General features: G+C 42.5%; 1 protein-coding gene across 4 annotated transcripts in view; it reads left to right on the top strand.

The window, feature by feature from the left end:
- Positions 1-18,367, top strand: part of fgf13a (fibroblast growth factor 13a) — an 86,280-nt gene that overhangs the window by 9,714 nt on the left and 58,199 nt on the right. The gene's annotated exons all lie outside the window — the stretch shown is intronic.

The following is an 18,367-nucleotide window of genomic DNA, read 5'->3' as shown; positions in this document are numbered from 1 at the left end:
CTGTAGGAGTTGGAAGCCTCAGGTAGAGTAAGCAATCAGTGCTCATTAATTAGGGTCTGACCCCCTATCTTCTCCAAGCTGCGTGCACTCTGGAGGTTAATGATATTGACCATATTGACCTCTGGGTCACTCACTCAAAATAGCTTTTCCATTAGAATGAAGGTATGGACACAGAGTGAAGGCTCAGGATACAGGAAGGAAGAGCTTCCAGGTGTCAACACAAACTAAGCATATATTAGATCTATAATGAAGATAGACGCAAGACAGCTGAAATACTTATGAATATTACATATATACATAAATAACTGCACCCGCTGCCAAGTCGTATATACGTTGTGTATAGATTCACATCTTTGGGCCATGTTTAATGTCTGGAATGACCGAGGCACTTAGTATCGGCTTCTCTTGAGTTGGAATATGAAAAATGATATATAGCAGAAAGCCATTAATACCAGCATTGATGAGGACACAGGATGGACGGAAGGTTAATACATTCAGAGCGGCATATTCAACAGGGAGAAGAAGATAAAAGGAATTCAGATAATATGGCGACAGGCTTAAATGACAGTATATGAAGCAATAAATGTCAAATGAAATGTGCCTTTATGTGCGTTTGTGTGTTTCCTTTAAGTCAAATTGTAGCACTCCCCGTGTGAAACTGATGATGCAAGTGTTAAACGTGAGAAAGAATGGGGAATAAAGACATTGTTAAGATGAGTGCTAAATATAGCAACGATCCTCCACAGGTCCCTGAAGCCAATTTTACACAGTCTGAAGCAGTGAACATCGCGGCTGCGCCTGCCTCCTTCTCATCAGGGAGACATCATTTACATAATGAGACGCTGCCACGGCAACAAAGCCCCAATAAGCACGGGAGTCGTCAGTCATGGGGGTGGATACCAAGATGCCTTCAGAACATGCGCTGTTGATGCGCTGGAGGCTGCAGCGCTGTGACGCTGTCACGTGTGCACACACACACAAACATACAGTACGCTCTGAGCCCGAGAGACAGAGTCTGTTCAGAGACACATTTCATTAGGGGTGTGGCACTTGTAAATGGGCGGTCCTCTGGGGGTGGTGATGGTAGAAGGGTTGGAGACACATTACAGATGTATCTGTGGTCTGGTGTTTAGAGCATGTCCGTGTGTTTTTGGTTCTTGATGTGTTTGAGGTGTTTGACAGTATTCAGTTACTACTGCTTGCGATTTATTCTATTACTAAATTAGTCTTAAAAATACTTATTTTCCTTTGTCTGCCACCAAACATATTTCTACCATCCACCAAATGACTTAAAATATATGATTTTTGTTTCATAATGTTTTAGTAGGCCCTCCTCTATGGGCGGAGACAGCTCCAAAATAAGAAACCAAGTTCTGCAATCTTTTTAGCTTTCTATCAGGGTAAGCTAACATACCGTAGCTCATGTGGGCACAAACTGACGGCTCTTATTTGCTCTGAATTGTGCTTATTTAAAAGATACACTGGTGCTGTACTTCTACACAAATCTCAACTTGACCTCGCAGTCAGTAGACCTTTAGCTCGACTGCAGTGCGATTTCAGTTTCCCACCTGACAAACTTTTCTTTTTGTTTTGTCAGACGTCATCAGAGATTCTCTGTGGTGAATGATCACATCATTTTCAAAGTAATTAGACGAGACAAGTCTCTGCCTACACTGCAGTACACACACACAGAGAGAAGCAAAGGGACAAAGAGAGGGAGTGTGAGAAGGAGAGAGAGAGAGAGAGAGAGAGATAGAGAGAGATGGCAGTCAGTCAGTGATCTAACAGTAATCCATAACAGCAGAACTGGCTACCATAAAGAAGATGAACAGTGCTGTAGGCGAGATGTAAAGGTTACACGCAATAACAACAAAATGCCTCAGCTTTGCTTAAAGGTTACAGTGGAAAATTAAAAATTACCTTCTAAAGTAACCGTAGCAGTTTCATTCTAATATCCGTCTTTGTCGTTTCAAAAGAGCAGAAAAGCTTCAGTCCTGCTTACGACTTCTGACCTTTCCCCGTGTTTCATTTTTCAATTGGTCATTTGTTCTCCCAGGCTTCATGCAACACGCACATTCTTAAAAAAAAGAACATTCAATCTTTGTTGTACTATTAATAGCACAAATACCTTTGTATCACAGCGAAGGAAATGTACTGCAACCCCCATCCAGCAGTCTGAGATGGCTCTTGTTTTCACATGATGCTCTGTGTTTAAACGTTTATAGGCCTGTGTGTGTGTGTGTGTGTGTGTGTGTGTGTGTGTGTGTGTGTGTGTGTGTGTGTGTGTGTGTGTGTGTGTGTGTGTGTGTGTGTGCATTTTCTCTTTGGTCTGCAGTGTATTCTAAGGATTTTGAAGGGCTATCTTTGTATTTGGCTGTACTCTGTAGATCAGAATAGAAGGCATCTGGTGTTTGTTTATCGCCCAGATTTTCTTCGTTTGCATTCTGTGTGCTGCACTGTGCATATATATACATATATATATATATATGTATACAGTATGTTTGTATGATTGTGAGTGTATATGTATGTGGTATAAAAGGAACAATTAGTCCCTTAATCAATTAGTTGATTGACAGAAAAATGATCAATGGTTAAAATTGCCTAGAAAACAATAAGGAGTAATCTTACCCACAACCGGTTTCATGCAGCTAAAACGTAACATATTCACACTGGAGAATGAATAATTTATGAAATATGAACATCTGTAGACACTCACATGCACTAATTATAGTTCATGCCATCATGCTCATGTCACGAGTGAAAACACGCACATCCTTGTAAAAAGAAAAGAGAATAAAGTTAGACGTTTGATATTTCAGTTTGGCTCCTGATGCAAAGCGTTGAACTGAACCCTCTAAAAACACTATCAATCCACAGAGCGTCATTACTTCTACACATCCATGCTGCTCCAACAGTTTTATGGCAGGATTGTACGTATTGGTGTGAACTAGTTTGTCTGCTGAGAAACTGTATTTGGACCCTGTGGGCATTTTCGTCATGATGATCAGAATATGCTGTTCACACTTTGTGGAGGCAGTCCTCGCATTTGCTCTAAAATCAGTCATCACACCCGTTAAACAAACACTTGCATGGCTCCTTAGCTGTGAGACACGGGAAAGTGAAAGAGAATTAAAAAAAAATAATTAGATTTTCTTTGAACCACTGGCGGGTTGAGTCCTTTCCACAACCAGCTTCTGGTGCGCAAATCCATCCTCCACCCATCCCCCGACAATCCCTTTTCTTTGGTGCAGATGAAAACAGCTGTAACGCGTCAACACAGCAGATGCTCTACTTTGGATGATACCAAATTTGGCAATCTACTACCAAACCAAATATAGGACATTAATAGTATTATGTCAAATGTATCCAGTCAATCTTTCATTCATTCATTCATCCATGGATGGAGGGATGCTTATGTTCAGAGTAGGATTTAGAGCAGCGTGCAATTCTAGAGACTCAGAAAGTGTTGAAGCAAACATGCTACTCTATAAATGCACTGGCTCCATCAGCTAAATGTGTTGGGAGATTGTGTATAGTGTGTGTGTGTGTGTGTGTGTGTGTGTGTGTGTGTGTGTGTGTGTGTGTTTGAGTGGGTGGCTTCTCAGTGCTTCATGCTGTAAAGCTCTGAGGGACAGATGGCTGCTCAGTCTCATTGCGAGTTGCTCTACCGGTCTCTTGTCTTTGGCTCTTGGTCTCTATCCTGTCTTGGCCATAGCATCAAAGTAATACCCACCCACCCATACAGTACACACACACATGCACGCACACACATTTGGAAGTATCTTAGTTCCTTTTACCCAGCAGGCTAACCAAGCTGCCTACTCCGCGTTAACCACTAACCCTGCTGCTGAAAGTGACCTGACCCATGCTGGATTCTAAAGCAACATGCTAATCGCTGCGACAGGCTACCGGCTCAGCAGCTTTTTTCATTAAACTTAATGGCAACACATTACTTTACAAGCGTGTATAAGCCTATAGAATTTACTTTAAGATTAATTCAACGTAAACACGTCCACACAATGCTTTTTGTGAATTACTATGCCAGTGCATTTCATTATCTTAGCTCAGGGGGCTTTAATCAAAGCAGCTGCGCCCCACTTTTTTTATAGCCTGTATTTGTTGACATGTTTGGCAAATTGGCACCATTAAAAGTATGCAGAATTTGCTTTTTGCAATGTACCAATGTATGTACAAACAACCACTACTGGATTACTTTCATACTGAAGAAAACTTAAAAATGTGATGACTACCAGGCAAGTTCTGCAGTTAGTAGGAGCCGTCCTTTTTTCTATGGTTTCTAAGCGGATTCATCATTCGTTTGCAATGAACATCAGACATGAGTGTAGCAGGCGCTAAGGGTTTTAAAGTACCTTAAAAGCCTTCATGAGCTGTGTGTCTGAGCCAGCAGTGCTGCCTGTAACTGCTGACTGAGGTGATGAGCGGAGGGGAAAAGTCAGAGGGATAAACTACAATAACTTCCTGTTGTTTTTAGATTCAGATTACTTTATTGTCCATTAGATTTGCATAAGACAACACACACACACACCATACACAAGTACACCTAGCACCTCTCCCTTTTCACCTCATGCATCTTTGCCTCATCTCTCTTCCTTTGCATCCCCCTCGTGTACCTCACAGTTGAAAACATGTCTTAGATGTTTATATCTGGCTCCTATTGCATTCAATTCACTAATTTAAGTTTGTGTTTGTGCAGCTGAATTGTGACCTTTCTTATTTGTGTTGGAATTTGAATTAGTATTCTACTGCAGCATCACTTTGCTGTTCTCAGATACATTCACCCCGGTGAAGAAAGAGTTAGAGTCCCAGTCCCTGATTGAATAATTAGCCACTACCTTAATAATTGAGCCCTAATTACCAGCAGATTGCGAGCGCAAATTGAATGAAAGATGCAGCATGAATTCGCTCTGCACACACACACACACACACGTATATAAATAGGGTTGTCTATGTGCTGTGTACACTTGCTCAGTATAGAAGAATGTCATATAATTGAATTCCCATGAACATCACGTTATTACAATATAAACAGCTGCATCACTTGTTGGCTTGTTGACATCCAGGAGAGAACCATAAATACAGTAAACCGCCACTTTAAATGTGAAATCCAAATCTAGTCCAGACATAATTACAGTGCTGGTGATATTATGCTTCTCACCCGCTTTCCCAAACTCTTTTGAGCTGAACTTATTAAAGCTGTGCCGCCACTAATTAAGTTGTTTGTCTTTGCAAAGCGATCTGCGCTTGCCCACTGCTGCTTACTAATGAGTAGTTGTGTCTCGGCACTCTGCCTGCTGATTGAAGGGATGATGAAAGCAGAAAAATAGATGATAAATGACCCGATGGTGGCAAGATTCTCTTACAGTGCTGAGGCTGTCGTACATGTCGCTGATTCGAGCACGTTTTGGGCTTATGAACAGGCAGCTGTGTGGGGACTCCGAAGGTTCCTGTGCAGGTTATAGACAACACAGGTCTGCTATACATCGGAGACTTATTCATTTGAATTATACAATTAGAAGAAAGATGCTGATACTCCTCAGAAAATCTACCTTTCTACAATTGAACCCCTTATGCACTTTAAGCTTAAAAAATATACTCAATTAATACAAAATAATAATCAGCTCTGATTACAGATAAATCATTTAAGCTATAAGGAAAAATAGCCTCAGGCAAGCAGTCCTTATTGTTGAGCCCCATTAATGTATTTTCTTTGCAGCATATAACAAAGATTTTATTAGCATTGTAGTTTCAAATAGATGGGGATGGTACACATCACATGCAGTGGAAAGAAGTAAGATAGTCAGGTAATAGGTAGCCTATCCCTGCTGGCCATGTGTCGAGTCTGACTATTATAGCAGTGGAAAGTGAAGTCCAAGCTTTTATTTTGAAGGATCAGTGTTTGAACCCTTACCTCAGAATGTGGAAAAGCAAACCCTTCAGAGGCACGAGGTTGTGTGAGCCAGTTCAAACCTAATAGCTTTCCCACCTGCTGTGTCTGGGTAGTGTTGGGCAGTTAGGGGGCCCGATGCTGCTTCATGTCATTTAATACACAACATGGAGGCAGAGCAGACAGGTAATCTTAGCTTCTTTCGAAGACATTACTTGAAACAAACGCTCGACTCTGTGCATGTCTGATAGAATCCATGATCATAGTATGTAAAGATTGTGCGTGTCCGAGTGTGTGTGTACTGTATGCACATGTGTCGACGAGTATATAAATGAATATTCTAGCGTGGAAGAAGTCACAGCGTGCGGTAACACGCAGAATAATCTACACACGCTCATTCTCATTCAAAGCACAGCATCAGCTTTCAAATTGCTAGAAATGAATAGTAACAGGATTTCTAACAATCTCAGATTCCATATTCCAATATGTGTTGTCTTTGCATAATATATTTTTACATTTGAATGTTGATGAGAAGGTTTCCTGGACAAGGAGCGTTCGTTTTTATGCAAGTGAGAACCCATGCGAGCACCCACTCACTGGACACAGCTGTCTGATTATCCTCCTTTGTGAGTGTCGTGACTGCTTTGTATGTACAGTATGTACAGAGTCTGCTGACTAGAGTTTGCATGGCAGAGGCCCATGTATGCGGTCTTGCAAGGTTACTTCAAGTGACACTTCTGGCCTGAGGGTTTCTCTCTGCCTCTCTCTCTCTCTCTCTCTCTCTCTCTCGCTCTCTTTCTGCTTTTCTCTCCTTCTCTCCCACTTTGAAGCGTGCTGTGCTGTAGGATGCTGTCTGAGCCAGCAGCAGTCTGAATGCTGATCAATGTCTGCACAGATAACCTGTGACTGATCTCACTGTCTGACTCCACTCAAATGTAACCCTTGTGTGGCCAGGCAAGAAAGAAAATAAAAAAAAAGGAATATGTATTGGTTACACACATTTACAAATCTCTTTGGAGCGGTGCAGAACTACAGCAGGTGCAGTTTTGATCATCAGCAGTTAGGGGCTGATGCCTGATTCAAGTGTATTCCAATGACAGTCTATTGACAGAAAGTATCATCACTTATGTTACTCTGTCCAATGATGTTTCTGTAAGTGCTTCAGTAACAAGCCCACTTCTATAACCCTCTGAAAACTGCTCTAGACTTTTTGTCATCACCTTTCCTTTCTCACCACTTTCCTCTTTTGTATCACCCCAAACCAAAAATGTGAACATCAAAATAATGCATGAAGCTAGTAAATTAGATAGCTTTATTCCAATCATATAAAAACACTGGATATAAATAGAGCCTCTACAGCAGAGATAAATTGGTCATCAGAGCCTTGTACCTCCCCTACACACGCAAATTGAATTTCCTCTTGGGGATCAATGAAGTATATCTTCTTCTTCATCACATGCACTCATCCCTCCATCACCTCACTTCTGCATTACCCCATCTCACCCCTCTCTATTGCCTTCTGGGATTCTCTCATCTTCAAGCTTCACTGACTTGTTCTCATGTTTTGCACTCTACTTGATCCGCACACATCCATCAGGTAACATGATGAAACAGGAAGCATTTTTCTAATCATGTGTGTGCACGTGTAGATTTTGCGTGTGCACGTGCAACACAATGCCTTAATTAAACATGCAATCAATGCATGGTGGAGCAACAGTGACAGTAGCAACACAAGGGGTGTCAATCCCAGGGTGCACTGGGAGTGCTTGAGGAAATTTAAGCAGCTTAAGCAGTCCATGATGTTGTCATCTCTTCTCAGCTGAGCTCCCAAAATAACAGGCCCTCTGGGTACAGACTGGCAGAGCTGAGCAGGGGACAGTCAACAGAACAGCCCGGCCCAGATTAGACCAGATCAGACTCGCCCAGTTACTCAGTCCACTCAAATTCAAACTGGTCAATTTAACCTTGCAAAGCATTATTCCAGCGGACTGTGCCTTTACATGGCACGACAATTCCCATCCTCTCTACCCAGAAACCTGCACCGCTCACCCCATTTGATAAATGCCTGAACGCAGCAGGCAATTTCCCATGAAGCCTTGACTTTTTCTGGCTCACATGTTGGACAATTATCTTTAATGAGCATGCTCTCTGCCTGAGCCGGGTGTGGATGGTGAGGTGGTCGTGGTGTTGGTGGCAGGGGAGGTAGGATTAACGTGTCTCGCTCTCTCACACACACACACACACACACACACACACACACACACACACACATACACACACACACACGCACACACACATACACTCTGAATAGTCCCCATTAATAGGCTAAGTGTGTCGGAGAAGGAGGGCCTTACACTTCCACTGAGACAGCAGAGAAAAAGAGAAAAGTGTTTAAGTCTCCTCGTTGCCCCCCTTTCTCCCATCTAGGTCATAATGTAGGCTATTGGCTAGCTCTGTCCGTGTCACCAGCATATGTACGAGTGTGCGAGTGTGTGATGTTGTGTACGGCTGTGGACGTATGTGACTATATACAATGTGTTATTTTCTAGCATCTTTTTTCACGTCCGATGCAGCACTGTAGGAGTCTGTGGATGAGCTCATTCTCACCTGTAAAATGAATTATTCACGAGGCAGAGCTAAACTGGATGGAGCTGACAATAAGCTATTTCTGGAAAGTCACATTTGAATATTATATAAAAAAAGAAATCCCTCTATAACATATTGCCATGTTTTCTGTGCGTCTCCATATAACCCAGCAGGTAAACAGGTCGATGAGAAATTGTCTTTCTTTTGTGGCCCTTGTTGCTTCTATTAGTGAATCTAGTCCCAGGTGTTCAGAGTAACCTGCACATCTCTCATCTCTGCTGTAGACTGAAGAACACATACCGAGTGTGTTATCATGTATTCAGATGAGGACTGGAGGCCTAATCATATCCATCTTCTCTCTATTTCTGTGTCTGTATTGGAGAATGACATATAGAGGTGCAGGAGGAAGATGATGAGAACAATTGATGCACAATTCCAGCTATATATGAAGCGATTGTCGTGCACAAAGTCATTGCTTGTGATTGCTGTCTTACTGACAGGCTGACAAGGCACGTGTTACATTGCCAAAAATCATTTCCCCTTCCATTATAAAATGGAAAACAGTCACAATTGCTTACATAAATTATTTTTAAAGGAGTTTTGTGCACAGAGTAGAGCAGTTTTTAGCTTGGCCAGGCACCCTATTAAACACAATGCAACACATAGCAGTCCACACACACCTAACCCAGGTCGAACAAGGACTGCAGTGAAGTAAAATCTTAAAAATACTTTTGACACAAAGCTGTGATCTTTCACATTTTTTAAAATAAGCACCACATACTCTTCGTCTGTTCTTGTCTCTACACCTTCCCAAGGTCAGGAGCATAATTGCATCTTACATACGCCCTCTGGCCTGTTGCTAAACTCAGCTCTATGGGTGCCACCAGTTCACGATCCATTTTAGTTGTCAAACCCAAGGTTGTAGCCAGTTGCTGTATTGCAGAACCAGATTTATAAATGATTGGTCGCTCAGCTGTTATCTCGCTCTCAGCCTTGGAATCCAATGTTCACAGTGTTGCTCCTACAGAGTGTCATTACACCTGTTTATGGCCCAGGTCAGGGGGCAGGGCACGGAGGAGGCAGGAAGGCATACCAAGAGAGAGGAAAATGATGATGGATGGAGTGATATGGTGTTGATTGCTCCTGTGCCATTTGCCTTATCTTGTGGTCATGGTGCATTTTTTTCAGCGTGACCCCTGAGGTGCCGGGGTGTGACAGGTGGAGGGATAAAGAAATGGGTTACACGCCAGTCATGTCAGAAGGGAAATTGGGGTTACAGAGCCTGACTGTGCTCCATTTAGCCCTCTCTTACAACCAAAGGTCATTTGTTTGTAAGAAATTTAAACTTTGTGAATATATTTTAATAACAGGCTGTTCAAATCTCTTCGGTATTGGTGGAGCAGATGGAGCGATGATACTTTTGGATGAATAATTTATATATTTAATATAATTAGCTTTAACAGATAGACTGCTTTTCCCATCTCGGTCCATTTGTCTTTTTCGGTCTGTCTCTTTCGCAATGACTTCTACCGGTCTCCTCGTCTTTCTCTTTTTCTCTGTCTGTCACTTCCTCTTCCTTCTCAGGGTGGTGCTATCCTGAAAGACACCTCCCGTCATCTCTCGCTGCTTTACCCACAATCCCCTGTGGATAGTGAAACTGTAGGCCAGCAGCAGCAAAGGTCATAAAAAAAACACTGCTGCTCCCTTTGTTGATTAGTTTTTCTAACCTAGATTATTAAACCTTGTTGTCAAGCTTACCCTGCTATGTGGTACATGTTATATCATAGTAGTAACAATCCACTTTACTTCCATTTCCCCTGTCTTTTTTTACTCCACTTTCAGGGTTTTCCAGTGAAAGCCTAGTGACTGACATTGAAAAATACACGGAATGAGAAGCACACAAAAAGCTCCCTGCGTAGAATGACTGCTTGACCCTAAAGCTGCCTTCACCTGATAGGAAATGTTCTCTGCGCTCACCGCGAGGTCGGGTGCAGAGCCTTGCGGTGAAGGCAAGCTAGTTAGTTTTGTTTCTATGGTTATCTGCCCTCCTAAGCCTGTGCCGCTTCATACAGCTGTCATCTCATTTGTTACGCTTTAAAAGGTCAGCAGCGATCGAGGGCAAAGTTGAAATAATTTGAACTTTGAGCGCACTCTCCATAGGACAACAGCACAGCCAGCGCACAGCTGTTTTACCGCTGATCATGTGAAAGCAGCTTAATGGATCTTTGACGTACCCTGGTCACCCGAGCAACGGTGGAGTTAAAGTTCGGTTAAGGGAATTGCGCTGGATCGGAGGTGCTTTATGTACTGAACTACGATCCCTCTGGGTGTTATGGCCTCAAGCCATAGTGGAGTGTCTGTCTTATGAAGGACAAAGGCTCGTCCAGTCCAGTTAGATTTAAACTTGATGGACTGTAGAGTGAGGACCAGTTGTACATCTGTGAGCATGATGTATACACCTGTAAGCTCCTCCATATATCGTATGTCTCCAGTGGAAGTGTGTTCATGTCTGCTGGCTAAGGTCCTCTGATGTTAATACGGGCTGTGATGTAAAGCCTCCACATAGGGAAGGGCAGAAAAACCATCACCCTCCAACCAAAACAATTTCAAATGAATCCATGACCCCAGAAAGCCGGCAAACAGCTGTGATGTGAACATGGGACACCTGGCCTCTTGACTCTCCTGTTTGTCGGAACAACGGTGGGCCGACATACTGTCGTGGGGAAATTCTGTCCTCCGGCCCAGAGATGAAGGATAGGATCTCCTCCACAGACACTTCTTTAATAAATGACTTAAACTGTTGAAATTCTAGTCTAACTCAGACTTTTAGCGTAATACTTAGTCAAAAACTGGAGAAGTTCAAAGTTAGATACAAGTGGAGTTTATTACACATAACATAACAAACTCTGAGTACCCAGCCAGCTGCGCACTGACCAGGGAATGATCTGGCCCCCCTCTTTATACCTTAGTCCACATACTACACTGAAGATGAGGCTAAAACATTGTTCATGTTCCCTGAGTCCAGTCCTCATACTAGTAAATCAACCTGTCGTTTTCTCCCCTTCTCCTTCTGAATTGGCACCTGGAGTTTTCCTGACCGGCCTTTTAGAGTGTGTCTTTTTGAAGACAGTCGTAAATATGTCTTTCTTGCGTCTATGTGAGACCCTGGAGGTTGTTCTTGAAGCCTTGACAATAAAAGGAGGCATAGCCTGATCATGATGGACCTGGAGTTAATATTGACTTCCACTAATGTGTCATGGATGACGTCAAATTCTGCCTGTGATTCAAGACGAGAGCTGCCGCTACGATCGTCACATGTGATGTGAGCCATGCTGCAGGATTTCAAATGCTGCACTCCTTTATGCGTTTGCATGCTGAGATATTATGAAGCACTAAGGATATTGGGTTTATTCTTAGTATCTCTTCATCTCAGTTGAATAGGACATCTGGCCCTGTAGCAATACAACCGTATTAACATGAGGAAATGGATGCTGTATCAAGAATCTCTGTCTTAGTGCCATTTTCATCTGTCTAGTTTAGCAGTGTGCTACTCGGTTTTATGTTAAAACAAAAGGCCAGTGCTGATAGTACAAACTGACCTATGAAAATGACTAGAAAGCTCATTATCTCCACCAAATGTCTGCCCAGATACATAAGATCGGTGCAATTAGTTTGTAATAAAGAACATTGCATTTAGCCCGGGCAGTAATTCTCAGTGATTATTAAAAAGTGAGGATACAGCAGGATTTTCCCAGTATTGTTAGTTTTAGTACAAACTGCAGTCTGCAACTTGCAAATGACATACAACACAAATGTACTTTTGTGGTGATTGAGCAAAGCCAGCCGTGCTCGCTGTAAATAACCATTTACTGCATAAATATGGACATTAAATATTTAACGCACCGTAGTGTTGACAAGGATTTCTAATGCAGAGGAGCGGCAGGCAAACACGTCTTTTATTTCAGGAGTGTTTTTCCTGAAGTGACGCCTACGATTTGTTTTGCTCAGAACAACAGTGCAAAATCTAACTTCGCAGTATAGACAAGTACATACACACTTTGCTCACGTTGACAGTGTGACTCCTGACATGCGTAGTGATTCACCACTCCTGGTTTTGAATGATGGGTGGCTGCGTTTTGAAGAGAATCAACTCTGACACGAAACAGCAGGTGAAGCCCACTCGCAATTTACTCAACAACGCCGGCATCAGGGCAGATAAGTATGATGTAGCCATTAATGCTTAATTGTTACAATTGCTCCTCATTAAACGGGTATCGACCACACTAATAGCCCACATCCCATGAGAAATGCTGCCTCGTTTGATAGATTTTCTGTAACATTGCAGTGTTTCTACTCCAGACATCCTGTTCTGCTTTCGAGCCGTGGATGTTGTCATGGTATCTGCAACATTGTGAAGCAGTTCAGCGTTCTGCGGCCTTGGCTCCTGCTCGTCACTGTTTTCTGTTCATAGACACACAGATATCTAAACAGCTGTGGCCCCATTAATGAGGGGAAAAACACAATAATCTCTCTGGTGCTGGTGGAAGAGAATGCAAGTACTGGCAAAGTATTTCAGCTATTCATTCATCCATCCATCCATCAGCAGCCAATCAATGAGTGAATACGTGAATGAAACTGGAGCTAAACTTGAGACAGAGCGTTTGGTGTGGTTCACCAACTGCTCCCCTGGCCTCGCAGTGTAGACTGTTCTGGAATAGGGTGGCAGGGTAAGAAGCGGTTTTCAGTTACAGAACCGTTTTCACACGGGGATCATCAACAACTGGCCTTTCCTTCATCTCACACTGTCCCTCCCCGTAGCTGTCGTTCACTCGCACGACATCAATAAATAGTTTGGGGGCTCTTTCAGTTGAGTTGTGTTAAAGATAGTTGCTGGGAAAACGTGAAAGCGCACTACTGTAGTTTTATTCTGCTGTGCCTCATTACATCTCCAGCTTTTCTCCAAGCTCTCCTTGATTTCACTTGATAGCTGTAGAGCTGACTCAAGTCTATCGAAATTGAAAGTTTTCATCTTTTACAAAGAGCAAATAAATGCATCACTGATTTTTGATTGCATTGGTGCATTTTGGCAATTAGAATAACCCAATTTTAAAAGAGTGCTGCTTAAGTACTTCAGCCAATTAATGAGGCAATGCTGCCAAAGAATGACTACACATTTTTTGGAAACCAAAATGCTCTATGATTCTTTCACTGAAACATCTTTTTCACGGTTTGTTTTAGATTACATAAACTGTATTTATAGTTAGCGGTTACGGCAGGGCTACGGTGCATACAGTGCGCACATAGCTGCCGTGGCTAAGCTGTAGGTGCGCCTCCTAAAAACACCAAACCTGTATGTTTGGGTTACAGCAGATTTACAACAGTGATTGCACGTTGTCGTCTCCTCTTGGATCTCAGCTGGATGTAACTCTGGTTCTGAATATGCGTGTTGCCCAACGTAACAAAAAATAAACCAAGGAATGTAAACGCATTAACGATCCATCAGTCTAATGTTGCAGTGGTGCTATCAACGGCTGAAATCAGATGCTGAACTATAAATCAAAACCTACAGCATAGGTGTCTGTGTCCGGACTCCTGTTAATCTCCTGCATCATTACAAATCCAGCTTTATACATCTAGATGGAGCTCAGAAAGGTTGAACAGTTACAGGAAACTGTATTATGGCACTGTCTAAATTGTTCCTTTGAGACATTGTGCAGACTGAAAAATATTTTTATTTTCAGACATGGTTTCACTTGCCTGTTGAGAAATGTTTCGATGCCAGTAATCCCTGGAGAAATGTTGTCAACAAAAACTACCAGCGCCCTGGTTAGTCACCTGTTGCTACTGCAAGTGCTTGTAAATACCAGGGAGGGTGCAGATTTCTATTTACCACTTGTTGTGTGTGTGTTGTCGGGTGTCAGCGTATGGCGAGTGTGGGTGGTTTGATAGCACTGAGTAAAGCAGCTGTCTTAAGCGGCTCCTGTGTAATTGTAATCCCTCTGATCAGGAGCTCTGTAAACACCAGATAGTAAACCTAGCCTGGAGCTCGACTCAGCGTTGGACACATGCGCTCTCTTCCTCTCTATTTCACATGCACTTACTCGCATGCCTGTGCAAAGAGACCTGATCTTATCGGTGCATGCTCGCAAACAGAACCCTGAAAGAAATGAGTGGCCACTTACAGCACTTGGCCTTTTGATTGGTCGCCATCTGCAGGGATTAAAATAATGACCCCCATCTTCCATCGCACAATTGACACAGGCGGTACCCATTGCCCCGTTTAAGCTCACGGCCGAGTACGATTGTTGTACAAACCCTCTCTCGGGATCAAAGTGAGAGGGCGGGAGAACTTTACCCCCTTGTATCATTTTTAAATCCTTCGAGTGCAGTGCACGCGTAAGACGGATGGAATGAACTCCTTTTGCTGCATCTCTGTTGGATGTGGGTTATCATCACGGGTCGTGCCAGAAGCTTCCGCTTCAGAGATACCTCGCTCTCTTTCTTCTTTCTTTCTTTCTCGATGTGTGTAACTGAGTGGAGGGAGGAATTGTTGGTTAAACTTGCTTTGCCTGTGTAAGGCGTTAGAAAAGATACACAGCTACTTGTCTGGATGGCCCGGCTGCATAATTCATGTCTCGGTGTAGAGCTAACTCCTCTCTCCATCTCCCTCTGCTGTACTCCTCAACTGTGTAATGGGTTCGGTGTAGTCATAAAACACGGGTAGTATTATACTGCACATGCACGCACACACGCGCACAGACTGGGACGGAGTCAGAACCAGAACTGCCCTCAACAATTACAGCTCTTATTTATCACACACACATCCTTCACGTCCAATCATTTGTTTGCTTTTAATGATTTAAGATTAACATTGCGCTTGTGACACATTGCTTTCCATAAACTAGAAGGGATTTTGCACTTGATATTTTTTTTTAGTATTCTCTTATCCCAATCCCACTACAGTCTACAAGAGAGAGAGGGGGGGGGGGGGGGGGGGGGGGGGGGCTCATGTGGAAAGGCACAGACTAATGTCTGCATTCAAACATGGTTCTGTTTTCCTGTTCATGCACACAATCAATGTTTCTCATATAGAAACAAGTACAATTATAAAATGTAATATTGTTGGAATGTTTCAAACATCCAATCATTTATTTTTGTAATAGAATTCTTCAAACAAATTTGTCATTATTTGAGCTTTTAGACATACGAGTAGGCAGCAGCAGAAAGTGAAGGCATTACTAAGTGTGCATACAGGAAATCAGTATCAAACATTTGGTCTAATGTGTGGTTTTGTTATCCTGTAGTATTGTGGTGGGTTTGAGTGCATCGCTCCTACTTCCACACAACATCCTGTAACCCGTTCAAATGTCACGGTTAATTGTTCAGTTATGAAGATTTCAAGCTCCAGGTCACAACATTGTACGATCTGGATTGTTGCTTTGTGTACACTGTATAAGTGTATTGACACACACACACACACACACACACACACACACACACACACACACACACACACACACACTCTAAGCAAGAGGTTTAGAGATCATGACCTCTCCATAAGCAGCGCGGGCGGATATTGCAGTCATTGCCGTCACACTGTGACGTGGGTGTTACGTGCTACAGCTCCTGGTTTGATTTCTTCAAAGTGACAGAGCTCACAGAGCAGGCTGCTGTTTTCACAGTGCTGGCAGACTGTCTTCAGGAGGTTGTAGTATTTGGACAGGGTGACAAAACATTTTCTGTAGACATATTTTGGGCACTGAAAGATTCATGCATAAAAAAAAGGTCATGAGAGTTTGATAGAAACCTACACAGAACAGTCAAACATAGTGTGTCTGGATCTGTGTCCAACTCTTTAAAGCTACTTAGAGAGTCTAAACCAAACAGACCACAAAGAGGCTTCTGTTTAGTAGAATGCATTAGCAAATCAACAGATGTAAACAGATACCGTGAAGCCAATGTTGCACAACTATTCTTGCATTACAATCCCTGATGTCTTTGCCACCAGCACCAACCTTCATTGTCCCTGCAAACCCTCTTTATTCTGGTTTCCCATTTGAGTACGTGGGTGCGTGTGATTTGCAGTGTGTTGAGCACATGATCGGTTAACAGGTGGGATGACTTGGCTGATGTAGTAGAAAATGTTCAGGCTGCGGAACAGCTGCGAGTGAACATTATCCGTCCGGTGTCAGCCCACAAGACTTGGGAAATATTTTTCAAATTCACATTCTAAATAGTGGGCTGCATGACAATGATGCAGTGTACTTTGGTTTGTTCTACCAGACAGGAACAGACATGACCTTGGTTAGCTTTGTTACTTGGCCGCTGCTGCAGACTGGGTCATTTTATACGTCTGCAAAAACAAAAAGATCACTACAGAATCTCTATTTCTAGTTTATCCAGACTTTCCAAAGTACAGCATGGGTCTATTTATACAGCTTTCTGGGTCAGATTAACTGCAATCCTTGGGTTGTTTTCAAGTCTTTGCATGGTACTTCATGGGAATCTAATTTGTAAAATGTATTAAGATTTAGCATCTATGTTTACGGCATAAAGAGTTGAGCCAAAGTGCGATATGGTCAGTGAAATTCTAATAGAATTTGAAAGCACGAGTTACTGCACATGCGAGGAGCACATGAGAATGGGACAAGAAACATGTTTGTCTGATTGGTGAACTCTTCTGTCACTTAAATTTCTGAAGGACCACGGTCTCCAATAAGGGGCCGTTGTTCTGGAGCATCCTTATTTGTTCCAGTTCAGCTCGTCCTGCGTGGTTCCCATCACAAAGAGTAACACATGCCTGGATGTGTTCCCAACTTGACACATGCAAAACAACTAAAGGATACGTGTGTGTGTGTGTGTGTGTGTGTGTTGTGTGTGCGTGCGTGTGTGTGTGTGTGTGTGGATTGTGTCCCTCTTAAAATGCATCATCAGGAAACTGAGCCATCAAACACTAATCCCATATTTTTTGATGATTCAGATAGCGTTGGCGTTAGCTGTTCCTAAATCTCCTCTCTCTGAATGCCTGGATTTGAATCCTTTATGTAATCCTGCATCAAGGCAAAGCTAGTTGGGACTCTTGGTTCAATTGGAATTGACAGTGTGTTCTTCACTTGTTAATATAGCAAAAGGGTTAGCCATAATAAGAGCATAATCCTTTTCTCTGCTAGTTTCTATTTTATTCACTTATGCAGTAATGTAAGGAGCGATTGTTCTCATTTTTATTTGGGACAGTCCTCTTTGCTCCCATCGTCTCCTCTGGCAATGTTCATATGATTTTGTATGACCTCTACAGTATATCAGTGAGACACAGACAGAACATGTTTACTTGTATAGATAAAGAACATTATTCAAACGCTCCCCAAACTTCATGTTCTGTCATATTACAATTTAGCTTCATTATTATTTCAACATTTTAATTCTGGTGCTTGCTAAGCTTCACAAAGTCAAACCAAAACCAATGCATTCAAACACATACCCTTACTACTAATGTAATAAGGACAATAAGTAAAAGAATGTCCATGAGACTTAGACACAACAGCAAAATGTCTACTTGTAGAAACGTGTGAAAGATTTACAACCTATTCAGTAATTAATGAAGTAGTAACTGCGGCTACGAAGACTCAGAGCATTATGAATGCATCATGAATATTATCCAATATGTCTATCCCGCTCAATAAATGTTGACCCTGTTCGGCCCGCGACGTAGTCCCCGTTTTTAATTGTGACCCTCTGTGTGATTGAGTTTGACACCCCTGACGTAGAGGCATTAACCTTTCATTCCAATCTCATTCATTTACAAATAACGATGCATCTTAATGTCAACTTTTTGTAAATGTAAAGGGAAATGATCCGTCTCATTTCCCTCCTTCCTTC

Source organism: Cottoperca gobio, chromosome 10, assembly GCF_900634415.1.
Source record: "Cottoperca gobio chromosome 10, fCotGob3.1, whole genome shotgun sequence".
In the NCBI taxonomy this organism is placed as follows: Eukaryota; Metazoa; Chordata; class Actinopteri; order Perciformes; family Bovichtidae; genus Cottoperca; species Cottoperca gobio.
Note: the sequence above shows the minus strand (reverse complement) of the source record. Positions and strands in the feature narration are given on the sequence as shown.